This window comes from Homalodisca vitripennis, chromosome 4 (genome assembly GCF_021130785.1).
Source record: "Homalodisca vitripennis isolate AUS2020 chromosome 4, UT_GWSS_2.1, whole genome shotgun sequence".
NCBI classification, from domain to species: domain Eukaryota; kingdom Metazoa; phylum Arthropoda; class Insecta; order Hemiptera; family Cicadellidae; genus Homalodisca; species Homalodisca vitripennis.
In genome coordinates, this window is record NC_060210.1 from 191,389,474 (window position 1) to 191,405,349 (window position 15,876).

At 33.3% G+C, this 15,876-nt stretch overlaps 1 protein-coding gene across 3 annotated transcripts in view; it reads left to right on the forward strand.

Annotated features, from left to right (window-relative positions):
- Nucleotides 1-553: 553 nt before the first annotated feature.
- LOC124360830 (pleckstrin homology domain-containing family G member 5) overlaps nt 554-15,876 on the forward strand; it is a 346,877-nt gene continuing 331,554 nt past the window's right edge. The window contains exon 1 of one of the 3 annotated variants that reach the window (XM_046814769.1): nt 554-676. The gene's annotated coding sequence lies outside the window, so the exon portion shown is untranslated. The remainder of the gene's footprint in view (nt 677-15,876) is intronic. The other 2 variants (XM_046814770.1, XM_046814768.1) reach the window with 2 other exon arrangements.

Below are 15,876 nucleotides of genomic sequence, written 5' to 3' on the forward strand. Positions count from 1 at the left end.
GAATTTGGCAACATAATCAAAATCATTAAACATTTCTTTTTTAAGGCCTTGAGAGCATTATCAAGATCGTTAAAAGTCTCTTTTTTTAAGGATTGGATAGCATTATCAAGATAGTTAAAAGTTTCTTTTTTAATGATTTGGCGTTATTCACTAAAATATCGATTGTTAGGAAACGAACCTTAAATTACAGTATCCGCAAGTAAAACAAAAACGAGAAAAATATGCAAAAATATTCTCAACTTATCTCAGTATACCACTTGCAACTTTATGGCCATCCGGTTTGGTAACCACAGAAGATCGTAAAGATAATAAAAATTATAACTAGCAATAGCTTAATCTTTTAATAACGTTAACACATGAAGTTTGCAATTTTTAAAGAAAAACTGCTTTGCAAAAGACTCCACTGGTTGAGACTTTAGCAGGGCTACCAACACAAAGAGTGGCTTGCATAAATATAACAGTGCACATTTCTCATGCAGGAAAGACCAGCTGTGAGTGTGAGCATTGTGTGGCTCGGCGGCAGAGGCTGTGGAGAGGGACAGAGAGATGACGTAGCACTATCGCAACACCTGGTTGTGGTATCAGTGTTGTGTTATCAGTTTCGGTTGTGCGATCGTGTCGACAGATCCGCGAGTGTCTAGTGTCTGGATACCGTCTGTAGAGGCTCCTGGACCAGGTAGGACCGACCATTAAAGGAAGCAATAAAGGTTCCTTTTGCAAAATGGTATAAAAAACATAGTCTCAGGAAACAAACTAAACAACTCTACTGTCGAGGTGGAGCTGTCGGTGTAAGATTGACACGTTTTTATTATAAGAAAACAATTAGTATTTTTAAGAGCCGGCCGTAATACAAAAGAACTTAAAGTTCTTAACTTATGGTAATAAATTTAGCGTTTTAAAGAGCTTTATTAATAAAGCGTATTAGTTTTTCTTGGAAAACTTTTTTAATATTCTACTAAAATGGAGCACCTTTAGCTTTACGATGAAAATAAGTGTAAACGCATTTGTGGTTATAATTTCTTTTATAGGGACAAAATCAAGATAGCCATCAGTTGGCTCTTACGATACCTTACAAGGAAAATACAGTAGCACAAAACCTTGGCCATTCTACGGGAAATTATTGGTATTTGAAATAATATATGTGGGTACTTCGTAATCTGGTCGGAAGAAAAATGCTGAAGTATATTGCGGATATGAAAATTGTACAGTACATACGCAATATTAATAAAGCAATTAAAATAATGTTTATTTATAAACATGCAATATTCTACAACAATATTTTATAAAATACACGTGATTTTTAAAATTATGTGGTAAAAAAAAATCACTTCCCCTAAGTTATAAATCACATAAAATCATGCCATTCTCCGAATACACATTGCTGTAATAATACACGTTTATCAATAGTTATTTTCCTTTAGGCCAGTTTAAGAAAATTTCTAATTTGAATGCATATAAGTTATCATGTATTGGTAAATATATTTTAAATTTCAATAAGCTTTGAATCACAAAAAGTACTTACTCCGCCGTGACTCGAACCCGGATGTCTCACTTGCTGGGTGAGTGCGCTACCACTACACCACAGAGCCCTAATTTTTACGATTTAATTGTTTTGTATGTGACTGTTTCTGTTACGTATATGTTTAAATAACCAAACTAACATATGATCCAATACCTGTAAAACGAATTTTATTTACACTAATTAAATTGGTGTAAGTGGCAATAGCCTAATTTAAATTTTTTAAATATTTAAATAAAGATTGTACCTTAAATATTATTTTCTCTTTAGAGAAGTTATCTCTAAGAACTGTCAAATTATTAAAAGCCCTAACATAAAACTGATTGTAAAATTGAGTCAGATTTCAATTTGGTTTTAAAATATATGTTTCAAGGATTTAGCACCATAGTGGTGAAAAGGTGTAAGAAAAATCAAAAACTGGATGATGCTTATTTGTATAACTGTTTCATTTTAATACCATTTCACTCTTCAGTAATTTATTAAATGTTAGGCTTCGCCATTTTCAAGCACGGAATTCTTTTTCTAACTGCGAATCATCCAAACACTGACAACACCGGCCTTATGTGACATTTCGCGTAAAACCGCTGCAGCCTTGACGGATGATGTGGGCTTGAATGCAAAATGGACGGAATGAATGGCTAAGTGAACGCATTCAATTTGTTTGTAGAATAAAATCTGCCGCTTTGCATTGTTTTAAAAACCAGAATAAACTTTTTTATTTGACGATGCTTTATTTATCATCATTAAGTTGTACAGTACGTAATAATATTTCTCCCTGTGATTTATATTCAAAGAAACATTTTGACTGAGAGAAATATCTAAAATGGAGAGTATTCAATAACTTACGCCGTTATAATAAATTTGGACATTACCTGTCCATTCGCATTGTTAAGAGAAGTTCGACTTGTAGAATTCATATTTGAAGAGATGTCTTATTGGTTTTGGTCTTTCTTGCACCTTTGGGTGACGATCTACGAGGACTAATCAATTTTAAGGAACCATAGTTCTAGTGATGAAGCAAAATAGGGATTAGGAATAAGCTATGTAATACTCCATGTATGTTCAAGTTCGATAGTTGAAGGTCATGCAACTGTTATGTTATTCGGAATAAATTAACCAGAATGTAGGAGTACGCCACACCCAGAGTCACTTGACACTTCTCGCTGAGGTTGCATGCAAAATTTAAAATCTATAGCTAATTCCATTCTTGAGATGTACTGCAGACAAATATATATTTGCAGACATACAGATAGTCACAAAGATTGAAATTTTGCATCCCCTTGGTAGACCAAAGAGAAATTGGGTCACCCCCAGACTGATGGAGCTTCAGTAACGTTCAGCCAAATTCTATTGTTAGACAATCACCATCATAGAACTCATTCTTGTCTATGTTGAAAAGTGGAGAGTTTCATGCAAAAACAAATTACGGATGATATCTTTCTCAAGAGATCTTGTCACATGATACATTCACATTTTTCTTAATTACGTTAGGTTCAAAGCAGTGTTCAAATAATGAAAGCTTCTGTGAGCTAGAGTAGGTACTGCAACGCTAAAGTGCACTGAAATCATATATTGTTACAAATTATAACTCTGATTTTTCCTTTCTCCTCTATAAATAAAAATGTCACATGTTGAAACAACACATGAGTGTACTCAATTAGCTTACAAATTGATTTATTCTGCTATTTCCCTCCCTTAAGGAAACTATTTGATATGGTTCAAGTAATCTATTGAAAATTATTTAATTGATAAATACTTTCTCGTTGCTACCATGGTTACCCATAGGACCAATGTAAAAGTATAACCCTAATCTCAATCTCTAAATCTCAGTGAGTGACATGCACCACCATAGACCTCATGCAATGACCAAAATGAAGCTTCATGCAAACTATAAAGTCTATAAGTCAGTTCATTTTCGAGACATTGTGCGGACAGATAGACAGATGGACAGACAGACAAAAATGAAATTTTTCCAGCCCCTCGAGTCATAGGCTTTGCTAACGCTCAGCCTATAAAGATAGTTTCGTGTGATTAATATATATTACCGTTAATAACACAATACTACATTGCCAACAAAATCAAAGTTCTTACAATTTTATATAAAATACTTGTTAATATTTTTTACTAACATTGTTGGTAATATACAAAATGGGTATATATATCCCTTTAGGATATACACTTGAATAATGCATAACAATATTACATTAAATTGAATAGTATACTGCAGAACAACAGTTTAACTGCAGGATTCTGTCAATTACTTAAAGTGGTTGCAAACGATGTAAGGTTTGGTTTTAAAAAATTCGTTATATCACACCTTTTAAAGATAAATTTTCTAAATACAGGAAACTAGAGACATTATAATCCTCCAGGAATAGGAGGAATTTAAAGAAATATTCGAGGATAACTTGGAAGTGTATCACAATATCCAACACCTCTTCAAAATGTTTTTCATTTTTCGGTTAATCGGTTAGGAAAAGACTAGAAGTACTTAAACATTTAACTGAATTGCGATGAGAAAACAAAAGTTAATTCAGGACATATTTTTTACTATATAAAAAATCAAGTTGCTCTTTTTTCAACATTTGTGGATTGGGAAAACAATTTTTGGTATCATATTAAAAAAAGACTATGAGTGTTAAATAACTTTGAAAGTAAGTTAACAAATCAAATTTTAGAAATAGCCAACTATTTATGTAGATAATATAGCTTTCTTTGGGAATCAAAATAATAAAATGTTATCTCATTAAAAATGGTGAAGAATTTTTTATAATAATCAACATTAATTTTGTCAACTTATATTACAGTTTAGAGTAATTCAAAACTAATGCGGCTATACAAATACTCTGCTCTTTAAAAGTTCTTCAATGAAATATAAGTTCAAAACATACATACTGCATTTATGTAGCTATATATCAATCACATGTGAAATTCGACGGAATATTTTACAAATTTGTCTCATTTTTGAATTTTTGTGTGTAATATTTCTTCAAATGGTTAGTAAACTGTCTTCCCAAAAGTAGCCTACATTTGACAAGTTTTATAGAGATTTGACGCTAAATCTCACCTAAATTCCAAATTTCAGTATTACAAGAACTGAAAGTTTGAAGTAGAGGCCAACTTAACCCCAAAAAGAGACGTATAAAATATTAAATTTAGTTACTGTACTGTCCTTATGCTGTTAAAAATCCATTATAAGTCCTTTTTTTACCATAGCGTGCATTATTTCACCAATTTGAATGGAAACATACAACGTTTGTATATATCTTTATATATTATTATACAGTGTCTGTCAAAAGTATAAGAACAGTAGCAAAATACGAATACATATACTCTAGTACTTAAATATTTTTCAAATTTTGTTATGTTGCTATTATCATATAGCCGGTGAAAAACAAAATCTTTTGAAAGAAATTATATCTCTATATCTTTAATACTCCGGATTTAAAAGAATGTTTTCTGTTTATAAAAACTGTTTAAAAACAAGTATAGAAAGATACAACTATAAAACGGATAAAACTAGACCACTAATTTTAGGCATAAGCCTGGGATAGTAGTTAAGGAATGTTTAGTTCTAAAATATGATAAAAACTGTGACAAGTGTGTCACTAGATTAAATCTGATTTTATTTGACAATTTTCCGCTTAACTTAAACACAGTATAAACTGAGATTTGACAGCTGTTCATAGAATTTTTTTTTTTTTTTTTTTTTTTACGTAGGGGGAATGCTTTTGCGCACGGAGTGTGGGACTCCCTTGCGGACTACCCACTAAACACCCTACGGACAAGGAGGGCCCAGGCCGGAACCCTTTCGGATGACATCTTGCCTGGTCCGTGTGTCTTATAGATATTGTCTCATAGAACAAATAGTGACAACAGCTGTTTTAGCAGTTGCACTAACTCATGAAATCCAGATCTACAAGGCTGTGAAGTTTTTATGCACTTTAATGACTTCAACTGTGAAACTAGGTGCGTTAGGAACTGTATCATATTAGGAATCATATTATGAACTTTTAAGTGGAGAATTATTAAAAAATATCAAATTTAACCTCGTGACAGACTTGTCACAGTTTTTAACATTTTTTAGAACTAAACATTCCTTAACTACTATCCTAGGCACATGCCTAAAACCATTGGTCTAGTTTTATCCGTTCTAGAATTGTATCTTTCTACAATTATTTTTCTAAGACCAGCTAAACATTCCTTAACTAACAGCCTATTCATATGCCTAAAACCATTTGTCTAGTTTTATCCGTTCTAGGGTGTTATATCTTTGTGTATTTATTTGAAACTTATGAACATTGAAACTGATTAATAATAAAAAAATTATACTATAATGAATTCACTAATACACTTAATGGTATCATATTAATCTATAAGCTGGTGACTAATATAGCTATCTTCAAATGTAACTAATATTGTCCACGACAACTGGTCATAAAACAACCCTGTATTCATACAAAATTGTCACGTAACTTTTAGTGGTAAACATTCGAAAGATTTCCTGTAAATTAACCGATTAGTGCCCATCGGTCCAATAGTGGGGTACTAAAAAGTCTAAAAAAAGTAGGTTGCAGTTGTAAAGTTCCGTGATTGCAGGGATATGGAGGTTAAGCTACAAACACCATGAGGACTTAATGGCTAAAGGAAATAGAGATATTGTGATAATAAGTGTTTAGTTAAGGACTGAGGAAGTAACAAGCATTAAAATACAAAAGAGCATTGCTGGGGAATAGGGATTGAAGCTACAAGAGTTTGTGAGCCTAGAAGGTTGAGGGATAAGATTGATTAAGCTACAATGTTAATTTGCAAGAGTTAAAGGGGTAATAGAGTACAGTTGGAAAAGATGTTAGTTAAAGATTGAGAGGTACCAAAAAAGTTAGCTAGAGCATTGAGTTTGGGATTTTGGTGTAAGAGGGATTGAGATAAGGAGTATTCAAGTAGAGGTTGAAAGAGTGGAGTGGTGGTGAGATATTGTAGGGTGAAGGGTTAGAGGGTTTGGATTAAGATTGATTGACTTTCAGAAGTAGATATTGAGGGGATTAGTGGTTGAAACAAAAGAGCCATTGAGCTACAGATTTCAGAATAAGAGGGATGGAGTTAAAGAAGACAAGCTGAGGATTAGTTGAACAATTAGATTGTGTGCATTCAACAATGAGGATATTTAAAATCTTACATATTTTGAGCAATTTATTAGAGGCCACGATTGAATGTGTAAGCCTTAAAATATGTGTCTCTATCAGAAAAGAATAGCTAACGTAACTGTTAAAACAAGAAAGATGAGAGTGTATTTGTGCCAAATTTCGTGTTGTAATTACATTACAGCTACAAATAGTAGATACAAAAGACAATAATAGGACGAATTTTTTTCTAAAAGTTTAGCTACATTAAAAATACATAAAATTTATCAAAATAATGTAGTATATAACTTGGATGAAGTGTACATTTTGAAAAATGTTTATAAAATCCACAGTTGAAGCGTGTTGCATAAGTTTTAAATTGTCCAAAAAACTTCAAAAATTAAAGTTTTTACTATGTATAGTTACTTGATCATTCAGAATACCGAGTTGTATACGTTAAAAACAATAAAAGGTTGAAAAGAAACAAGATTTACTGAAACGATTGCAGATAAACCAGTGTTCCCAACAGAGGTTTAGTAATGAGTCAACCAATTATCGTAAACCTCTGTCAAGGCAATCAGCTTCCACCAACCGCTTACATTTAGACTCTTCTTCTTCTTCTTCTTACTGACAGCATGCAGCTTTTGTTATTGTAATGCAAACAAGTTTCACTGTAAGTTCTCCTGTTAGAGTAACATTTACACCACAAATGTTAAATATAGCATCTTAAAACTGAACAGCAAACGTTGCAGAAAACGCGGTGTGTATATTTAGGCTCCTCACTACATACAATGTACACTCATTACAATAATGGAATAATCAAAAAGTTCACCTTTTTTTTTTTTTTTTTTTTTTTTTTTTTTTTTTTTTATCTCATTTGAGCTTTCTGCGTCAGCTATGCCGGCTTCGAAGTGCACTGGTTTTTATTATTATTACATTTTTGTTGGACCTCCCCGGGATTTGAACCCGTGATCTCTCGGTTAGAGAGCCAAGACTATAACCATTAGTCTACGGAGGAGGACAAAAAAAAGAAAAAGAAGTACACTAAACTTAAAAACAGTGTAAACTAAGATTTGACACCTGTTCATAGAACAAATAGTGACAACAGCTGTTTTACGCAGTTGTACTAACTCATAAAATCCAGATCTACAAGGCTGTGAAGTTTTTATATACTATAATGTGTTCAATTGTGAAACTAAGTACGTTATAATTCTAGGAATAACACATTTTCCACTTTTAGGTTTAAGTGGAAAATTTCCCCCTAAAAAAATCTAATTTAACCTTGTGACAGACTTCTCATTTTTTTCTAAGACGAGCTAAACATTCCTTAACTAATAGCTTATTTACATGCCTAAAACCATTTATATAGGTTTATTAATTTTAAAATTATTTATTTTTTTATACGATTTGTTTGTTTTTATGCCATTTTTAAACACAAAAGAAATCTGTGGAATCCACTGAAAGATAGAGAGGTCTAATTTGCCTCAAAAAGTTTTGTTTTTCATGGGCTATATAATAATAGCATAACATAATTACAATTAGCAAATTTTAAAGTACTAGAGTACCTATATGTAATAGTATTTTGTTAGTGTCCTTATGCTTTTGAACAGGCACAGTATTATGGTTTCAGATTAATGCACGAAATTTTGAAGTCAACGTTTAAGGCATATGCTGCAGTTCAGGTGTATTCAATGAAAGTTCAATGAAATATTTAATCGGTAAAAAAACGGTAAATCCAAACTCTAAATCTTCCACCAGTTTTTATTTAAATGTTAATGTAGTCAATAACATCATGTTCGAGCACAAGGTTAATATAAGTACGAAATATAAGTTCTAGTACGTTCTAGTAAGAAATATAAGTTTTACTTGAATAATGGATCGCTTTCATATTATTTTGAACTAATTTGACATTGAAAAAGTTATACATATAGAAAACCTAGTGATACATTTGAAAATCATTTCATGACAGTCCTGGTATCTTAATTTAATCAAGAATACCAAATAAATTCTAAAACACCATTTTGGCATTGACAAGATATATTACAAAGACATAGAAGATGTGTTCTATGATGTAACGTTTTCGTCTATTTTTAATCTACTTTGAAATTTAACGTTGAAATGATTCAAAACACTTCTCGACAAATCAACATGTAGAGAGGTGATTAGATAGAAAGCAGGAAGTCTGTCACACATCACAATGCTTTAATCATATTTAAAATAAACGATTATTCATTTAATCAATTTAAGATCACCAAAGAAATCATTTGTTAACTAACCTCTCAGTGGTTGTGTTACTAAGGGACAAATTGTCACGGGACTCAAGAGGTTATAAATCATTTACATAAAACATTATTCAGTAAAAGTAGAATAAGAAAAGTTCATACTAGAATGAAATTTTAGAAATAGTCAGAAGATGCTATTGTTTTTTAACTGTTGGACCAGATAGATTGGAGTTGGTTGGGTTTCCTAAGGGTCAAAGGTTTTTGGTAGCCTAGACATAAGGGCGTGCCACTCCCTGCCTGCTTTGACTGGAGAGGCTGGTTTAGAGCTGGCTTCTCCTTCTTCCGAGGGGACATGACAGGTTAATGTCCTAAATCCTCCTCGTAAATCCCGATAGGTGGCGGCCTCTACTCCAAACCTTACCCATCCAGAATATCCTGTCACTCAGGAAGCAGCGCAAAAGGCCCTTTTAGGGCTAGGCGTAATTTCCAAGCTTCTTGTTCTAAGAGAACAAAAAAGCCTTATATAACTAGCATTACAGTGTCCGCCATCTTGTTGTAGGCAAGAAACTGAAAACAAGGCTCAGAATGGTGCAAAATATAAATGTTCTTGTTTCAAATAACTTATGATCCAATTAAAATAAAGATAAAGTTTTGAAAATGCATGAATAGAGCTGATAAGTCAAGGACACAAACGGTTCGACACAAAAGGTAAATAACACTATAGGTTATTTTATATAGTCAAATAAAGTTAAAACTTGTATACGAGTATTAATATCCGCGTTTACATGCTACGTCTATTGGTATTATGTAGTATATGCTGTTATCATCGGAAAAAATGTATGCCGCAACGCTGCTCTAGTTCCGGTGCCGCAAAGCCGACGTTTAGATAAGAGTTAGTTTATTGCCTTCGCTGAGACATGTGACTTAGACTTAAACTCTGGCAGTTTTAAAAAACCTACCAGTAAAAATATCAAAATTTAGACTAATTTTACAAATACGACCAGGAAACAATATACCAGGTGTCCCACGATGAGGTTTGAACGTTTGATTTTATATTACAGTACTTGTCCATTTATGCGCCGAGCATTTTCAAAGACAATTCATTAAATAGGTTGTAAAAATATTCTGTGAAAATTTCAGCTCTGTATCCAGAATCGTCGAAGGATTGGTAAGTAACCAGATTGAAAACTAAAGTTAGCCGCTGTAATTGTTTCATTTGAGAGTAATTAATTGATTTCCAATACATTTTTTTTATTTTTATTTTTAAAGGAGATACCGATCCCCATTTTAAGTCTTATTCTGTCCGTCCTTATGGGCCACTGGTCTGTGCGAGGATCTTATCAAACAGAATAAGGGGGAGAGTCGATACAGTACAAGGTCGATGGTATTGATAAAAAGTGCAACGGTCACAGACAGGATTTGATCCTGCGCTATCTCTAACTCAGACCCAAAGTCCAACGACTTAGACCGCTCGGCCATCGGCACTCCCAGACGCTTATTGCAGCGTCTGGAATCTGACTCTATCACAGACTTCACTCCTTGAATCTAGAGTCATGTTGTTCTGAACAGGTTCAAATTGAGTGCTCTACGATTGTGCACCTGATGATACAATAAGCATACCTATTTACCTAGATTACACAATATTTTGTATTTAAATGTCTCTGATGTCAAAGCAACTAAGAAGTTCAAAATGAACTCCTGTTCATTTTGAACTTCTTCGTCGCCGACACTTTTTGGATCGCTTCAAAAGAATATGACTCCAGATTCCACGAGTCATATAATATGCGAGAGCGTAAAATTTCAGACGTTCAAGGTGAACTGGAGCTGTACTCAACATTCATATTGAAATACAGTTCAAACGTCAGTAAAAGCTTGACGGACTACTCAGTACAAACTAAATTAGATTATAAGGTACCTCATATTTGAGTGGTACCAGTTCCAACATTATTGTTACATCAGAAAAAAGATTTGTTACATGTTACATCATGTCATCTGATTTCAATCTGATTCTTATTCAAGATGAATATATCGTTTATGAAAATCATAGGGAAGACCATTCATAATTGATTGCATTTTGTACCGGTATAAAGAGACTGACAAGAGCAATTTTTAGCCAAACAATCGACCTTTGTGTACTGACTGTTGGTTTTAGCTGCGCTGGACTAAAAACATTTGGTTTGAGAAAATTTGTTTGGTAGTTTTAACCTTTTCGGTGCCCTCCCATTTCGACACTAACCAAAACAAGCACGGATAACGATCAAGTTTTCTTTCTCGCCTCTATCGATTTCACAAATAACCTGGTTATGTGCTTATGCAAATTGGGTCTCGAGTCGTGGACTATATTTGAGTAACAAATGACATCAACTTAGTCTGCAAACCACGCGACTGCCGTCCAACTTTTCAGGAGAAGAAAACTATTCATACTTCGATTAAAGTTTAAACCTGGACAAATATACAGGGTGGCCCATAAGTCAGTTGTCACTTGCAATTTTTTAAGACAATATTTGTATAAAACAACGTAGAAGCCACTTTGATCACCTATTGTAGGTTAGATACTCTTTAAATTAATAATTTAAAATAAATAATAATAATTACATTAATAATACAATACTTTGTACAAATAAAGTATTTGTACCTTTCTGGTAACTTTGTATTTTCAATTTCTGACAACTGACTTATGGGCCACCCTGTACAATGCTGGATTATATAAGGCCATGAAGAATATGCGATTTGGTTAATGTTTATTAATCGATTTAGACTTTGTGTTGGTTTCGCAGTTTGATTTTGATTTCAAAACTATTACAGGATTCCTGTCCTTAACACTAGTTAAAATATAATGAACCAATATTTGATGCTGAGTTATAATTTTAATCTTTAATAATAATTTGATATTTAAGATAAGGCATATGCTTATTTATTTCGTTTTATATAGATATATTTTTGAATTACACGTTTTGTAAGAGTTTATTAAAAGTACTTTACAATCAAAATTTTAAAATTAAAATAAACCGATTTTGAAACGCAAGTAGGAACTAAAAAGTAAAAATAATTTTTATTTCAGAAAACGAAAGAAACTCTAATCTTATACCATACAATTTTTTGAAGGCGACGGCAAAATTTTAGATACACGTGTTTTATATTTATATATAAAACACGTACTTATATATAAGTAGATATGAATACGGCAGTTCTAGCGCACTTTTAGGACAGTCAGAAAATCAATGTAAAATACTGTCCATTGAACCACAAATGAATCTGAGAAATCAAGCAGTAAATCACGAATGAAAAATAACCGAATCTATAACTGTTTTACTGTTCATTGTTGGCTTCTATTTTAAGAAGTTTTAATTTCATATTATACTTCACCAAATGGTTATCATCTCTGGAGATGAGATGAAGTTTCATGACCAACTCATTACTCCTGTTATACGATTACGGCTTATGGTATGAATTAGTTCCGCTATGAACAACAACTGATTTACGGCTATATTTTACGAGTAACCTACCAGAGATACTGGTATGGAAAAATAATATTATGAGCGGAATTGCAATGAAAGCCAATTAAATAACGTAATTTACTCAAAACAAATATTAAACAAAACATACAAAAAACAACAACATTGATAAAAACACGTACCTGACTGCTCCTAAGGGTCAGTCGTGCCAACCTCTCAGTTGTTTGGACGTGTAATAAAGCCCATGGTAGAATGGCAGCTCTCCTGATTTCCCCGCGGTGATACACGTACACACGCTGTCAACAAACCGTAGATCCATCGTAACAACAACATACCTGACTGCTACTAAGGGTCAGTAGTGCCAACCTCTCAGATGTTTGGACGTGTAATAAAGCCCATAGTACAAAGACAGCTCTTCTGATTTCCCTGCGGTGATACACGTACACACGCTGTCAACGATTCGTAGATCCATCGTTAACAACAACACACCTGACTGCTACTAAGGGTCAATAGTGCCAACCTCTCAGACGTTTGGACGTGTAATAAAGCCCATGGTAGAATGACATCTCTTCTGATTTCCCCGCGGTGATACACGTACACACGCTGTCAACAAATCGTAGATCCATCGTTAACAACAACATACCTGACTGCTACTAAGGGTCAGTAGTGCCAACCTCTCAGATGTTTGGACGTGTAATAAAGCCCATGGTAGAATGACAGCTCTTCTGATTTCCCTGCGGTGATACACGTACACACGCTGTCAACAAATCGTAGATCCATCGTTAACAACACACCTGACTGCTACTAAGGGTCAGTAGTGCCAACCTCTCAGATGTTTGGACGTGTAATAAATAAAGCCCATGGTAGAATGACAACTCTTCTAAATTCACCGCGGTGATACACGTACACACGCTGTCAACAAATCGTAGATTCATCGTTAACAACAACATACCTGGCTGAACTGTTTACTAATCGTAGACCCGCCATTATTCATAACAAATTGTTTAAACAATAAAAATAAAGAAAACTGTAAGAAAATTGATATTGAAGTCTTTAATAAGCCAGCGAGTTTGTTATTTCTCTGAGGAGGAATTTTTAATAACTTGCAAATGAAGGAGCGCAATTATGACACTTTCCCTTCTTTGTAAGTGAATTCACGTGACTGCTACTATGGGACAGTCGTACCAACCTCTCAGATTTGAACGGGTGAGTAGTATTAGTGCTCAAAAATTTGAGATTAAAATTTTAAAAACTAAACCAGATACAAAACAAAAAATAACGATCTTTTGGAATTTAATCAGTTTAATCAAATAATTCATTTTTCGTTATTTAACTCACATAAATTTTATCGATAACGTATCACGAAACTCAACTTCGTAAAAATGGGTTTACAAAATAAGTCGAATGAAGCTTCAAATTTAAACAATTATCAGCTAATTGATTTTAATACTTTATTGTTTTATTCTATCAGCTGATGCACTGAAGCAAACTGTATATTATAACAAACGAAACAGTGTCGGGAATAATCGTGGTGGATCCCGCACGGTTATCGGTATTACCACTGGACTGTGGGGTGCTCACGCATACCTTGCGGGATTACCGCAAAGGGTTAAAGCCAGTGGCAGCCTCCTGATTTCCCTGCGGTGAATCACGTACACTTGCTATTAAGGTGTCACAGATTTAAAGTGTGGTCTTGTGTCTAAATTACATATTTTGGATCACACGCGCAGCCAAATATTTTAGTGTAGACACTTCTTAATGTCAATTAAAGTATCAGCGTATTCTAATTTCTACCTCATAGTACTGTGTTGTGGTGAAGGTTAGCAAATATCGGATTTCAGGAATTTCTTTTTTCAGAGTATATTATTTATATAGTGATTCAACTTTATTGAAATAAAACCAGGCTATAGCCGTTTATACAACTTTAATGAATATAAACGTAAAGGAAACAGGATTTCCCCGGATATTTGTCATTGTCCGGTGATACAAAAAAAATCAGTAATGCTACGTTTCGAGATCTGCAATCTGATCTCTTCTTCAGGTAAATAGCTAATCTAACACATAATTAAAAACTAGGTTAAAACAAACAAATCATAGTAGAAATCACAATCACCATGTAGTGTGTCAACTTCACTAACTCTAAAACACGTACTTAATAAAAAACAACACTAATTATTAAAACTTAACTACAGGATACAGGTCACAATAGGTCTGCATTCGCCGACCAACCCCCTACGACTAACATTGGACGATGGCAAATGTCCGGAAAAATCCTGTTTCCTTCACAATTCTTCCGTCGTTAAAAACAAACTTCCGATAACATGTTAATTTTATTATATTAAAAACGTATGTGACAGAAATGGTGAAATACAAAATAATTGAATCGTACAAAGTAAGGTCTCTGTGGTGCAGTAGTAGCATTCTCGCCCAGCAAGTGAGAGGTCCGGGTTCGAATTCAGGCGGAACAAGTACTTTTTGTGTTTCAATCTATATTTAAATTAATTAGGTATTGCTGTTTATACAAATTGAATGAATATCTAAATATTTCAAGTATTAATGCAATAATTAAGGAACACAGACTCAACATTTTAAAGTTCCCTGTTAACATGTAATAGTAAACGTTTTATTGATTTAGATTAGAAACAAAAAATAAAAGATGCTTTATTATAACAATAACAACTAAACTAAATGGTCCAGTATGGTGATTTTCACAGCTACAGGTCGCGGGTACTGGAAATTTATAGAGTTGCCAAATGTAGGTTTTGAGTTACCCAAGGTATCCTCCTTTCACATACATATGTGTGAAGTTCATCAACAAACTTTCTGACCATAACTGATTCCAACCGCTTCAAAAGCGAGCTAAAAATATTTAACTTCAAAGATATTGTGTATTGTGGGCGAGTACATGGACGGTTGATCTTTTGCACTTGTAATGGAGAATATACCTTTGCATCCACATGAGAATCGTGTTGCAGAAACTTTGCTTGGTGACTTGTATATAGAGATATTATGCTAAACCTTTCACTTAGAGTCATAGTATGTTTGATTATTCCAATATCCACGTCATTTAGATAAATTAAATTTAATATATTGGGTATTTTTATTACTGTTAGAGTTTAAACTATAATACTTCCATTTGGCCTAATATAGTGTGCAACCACAAGGTTACTAGGGTTAACGGTATTTGGCACCGCATGTAATACCTTTAAAATCTTCAAATGGTCTAATTAAATTTTGTTTTAGGTATAAAACAAAATATAATTTTACAAGATTTTCTGCCGCCTGCATACTATAAATGTTTTCAGCATTCAGTATTCAGTACATACTTTGTCAATGATTCTTGTCATAAATGTAGGATTATTATTCGGAAATAAATATATTATTATTAGAACTAATATGGACTCGGGGTATGTAAAAGTATACCATCACTTAAGTGACGAGTAGCCACGTGGATCTTTCTTAGAAGTACATAGTTGATGTCAAACACAGTCACTTAGTGTGACATCTGTTCTTTTCAGAGGTCGAATTTTCAAAGAAATTTAATACTCATATCTCGATTA